The 2,883-nt window shown below is 40.8% G+C and overlaps 1 long non-coding RNA gene across 1 annotated transcript; it reads right to left on the bottom strand.

Annotated features, from left to right (window-relative positions):
- Window positions 1-1,372: 1,372 nt before the first annotated feature.
- LOC138910624 (uncharacterized) lies at window positions 1,373-2,643 on the bottom strand. Its single transcript, XR_011415756.1, has 2 exons — window positions 2,095-2,643; window positions 1,373-1,928 (listed from the first exon to the last, which is right to left on the bottom strand). It is a non-coding gene; the product is annotated as an uncharacterized lncRNA (long non-coding RNA).
- Between the last annotated feature and the right edge of the window lie 240 nt (window positions 2,644-2,883).

The following is a 2,883-nucleotide window of genomic DNA, read 5'->3' as shown; positions in this document are numbered from 1 at the left end:
CAGCTGTTGTGAAGCCAAGGAGCTTTGGAGGTTGAGTACTTGAGTGAACGGCCCAATCGTCTGCAACCGGAGGCAGGTCCATTCGTTCCATTTGAAACGTCGCCACGAATTCCCTGAGCATTTCGTTATCTCTTTGTTTCAATTTGAAAGGGTCCGATTTTCTGGTCTCGATCTTGATGGCCCCGGCGTGAGCTTTTACGAAGGCATCTTCAAGCATAGAAAACGAATTAATGGAATTGGGGGGTAAGTTGTGATACCATATCATTGCTCCTTTCGACACGGTTTCTCCGAACGTTTTCAGCAAAACCGACTCGATTTCGTCATCTTCTAAGTCGTTTCCCTTGATGGCACATGTGTAGGAGGTCACGTATTCATTTGGATCCGTGGTTCCGCTATACTTTGGAATTTTGGGCATACGGAACTTCTTCGGGATTAGTTTCAGTGCCGCGCTCGGAGGGAAGGCTTTTGGACAAATTTCTTAGAATCCAGGCCTTTCAATATCGGGGGTGCTCCTCGGATTTGATAAACTCTAGAGTTCTAGGCCTCCACTTTTTTGTCGTTGGCTTCAATCTTCCTTTCCCACGATTCCACCCACTTTGTTAGTTCCTCAAGAATCTTTATTATTTCGGGGTTGGTCTCGGGTTCAAATTCACCTGGCCTTTCCGTGGTTTGTTCATTTCTTCAGGTGTTTTCCCGGGATGGTTCAGGCTTAACTCTGTTGGGGGCACAGCTTTGGTTCTGCAGCTGGGCTATTGCCGCTTGTTGAGCTTGTAATATTCTGAAGATCACCCGCAGATTGATCCCGTTGCCTTCACCGTCGTGCGTACGTCGGGTTATTGATCGGGCTCCTTCGCAAATGCTGTTCTCGGGGTCGGTCTGCAGGTTTGCATTGATCGCCACATGTGAGTTGGCATCGATAGGGTCCGCAACCAGGACTCCGTTAGGGTTAACATGGGGCACCTCGTTGCTCAGCATTATATTGTTGTTTTCGCCATGGTGGCCAGACTCTTCATCAACGTTCAAGTGAGCAGATTGAGAGTTTGACATTCTTAAGTTGACCTGAAATTAAAATCTCAAAGAACAAGCGTAAAACAAAATACTTTATGGAAATTTATATCAAATTACCACTATTATCCTTAGCCCCACGGTGGGCGCCAAGCTATTTACCCTTAAAAATAGATAACAATTAAATTTATACGCGATTTTACAGATATGTGAATTAATTCAATATAAGTGATTAATGACGTTAGATAAAGAAAATAAAATATATACTAAATAACCAAACCAATAATGATAGTGAGTCCGAGCTCAGTTAAAGGCTTAACAAGGAACCTGCCTTCGGTTTCGGGATTGCTTTCACAAAGAACATATGAACTAAAAACAATAACTTTGAATAACTTTTAGGAAAAGAGACAGCAGAGGTATATTGCCTTGGTATGCGTGTTACAGTGTGTCTAATGAATAATTAGTTTCCCCTTTATATAGTAGGGGAGTTTTACCCTAAGTACAAGTCTAAGAAAGGTAAAAATCTTCCTTTTTTCTAGTCACTGATTTTCTGCCGACACGGGTCGAGATTCACGCCGTGATATCCGGTTGGGCACGGATATCACGGCCCTTTGTTAGCCGTGTGCGGTGGTTTGGTAATGCTCTCCGAAGTCTTGAAACTCGAACCGGACCCGGAGGACGTGGTCTCGATATCTCCGAGGGCAGGTGTTTTGCTCGAGCTCTGATACGAGGGGCTCCTGTCTCTGATTCCGATTCTTTACAGTCATGCCCCTGTTCTGTTTGCCTCACCGGAAAATCGAGATGCTCATTAGGCTCGATTTTACCCGTATACCATAGCAACTACTTGAACAAAAGAACAGTCAATAAATTTCTCAGCGTCCCCAAGACTCATAACATCATGATATATATATACCTTGTGGCTTCTGCAATCGCACGAAAAAAATGGCATCACTTTACAAAATTACATGTATATAAAATTTCATCTTTTAGTCAAATTTCTGATTATCAGTGGGTACTAAAACCAAATAATTTTTTTAATAGACAACGACAATTAGTAGAGAAGAAAAAGACAACAAATAGCAGCTATACCAGCAATTAGGAGTAGTTTAAAAAAGAAAGGCTTGCGGAAGCTTGCTCTCGCATGTACGACATCTGATTGGAGTTCTTCTTGTAAAGCATATAACAAAACTTGCATTACAGAGGAATTCCCAGAAAACAACCATTAAATTCAATTCATTTAAATAAATAATGAATTTCAATTTTTTGGGTTCACAATGACTTCAAGTGCTAGTAACTCGAATTTTAAATTTAATATTTATACATATCTAATGAATTTTTTTAACACAAATATATTGATTGAGCAAAAGCTACTAAATCGGTTAAAATCCACATTCGAGATTCGGGCTTCTAACTCCTCCCCTGATATAAAAGACCTGAGTTAAAATTTCAGCGAGTAAAAGTACAAATAGAAATAACAAATATTCAGGAGGTTATTCAAGATGCATGCAAATTAGTTCGACCACTATATTATAAAAAACACAGAACAAATCCCAAAGGGATGACAGAACATAAGTGCACATAGATTAGCCTAATGAAAAGCCAAATGCGCCTGTGTTCTCAAGCGCACCCCTCAGGGAAGTAACCATGTTGATTGGCAATAATGAGCGGAGGCCAGGATTTCTTGGCCTTTATAGTGCCTCTGAAAATCAATTGGAATGTCACAATATGGTCATTTTATCGACACCACGAGTAGAAGATGTTGTCATGTCCGCCACGTCATAACTTTTTCCAAGTACTAGTGCAACTTAGCTTATTAGCTCACCAAGCAAATTTATTGTTGCATTTTCCCAAAAAAGAAAAACATCTCACTACGTGCTT

This window comes from Nicotiana tomentosiformis, chromosome 4, assembly GCF_000390325.3.
Source record: "Nicotiana tomentosiformis chromosome 4, ASM39032v3, whole genome shotgun sequence".
Classification (NCBI taxonomy): Eukaryota; Viridiplantae; Streptophyta; class Magnoliopsida; order Solanales; family Solanaceae; genus Nicotiana; species Nicotiana tomentosiformis.
The sequence above is the reverse complement of the archived record's forward strand: the minus strand, read 5'-3'. Positions and strand labels throughout refer to the sequence as shown.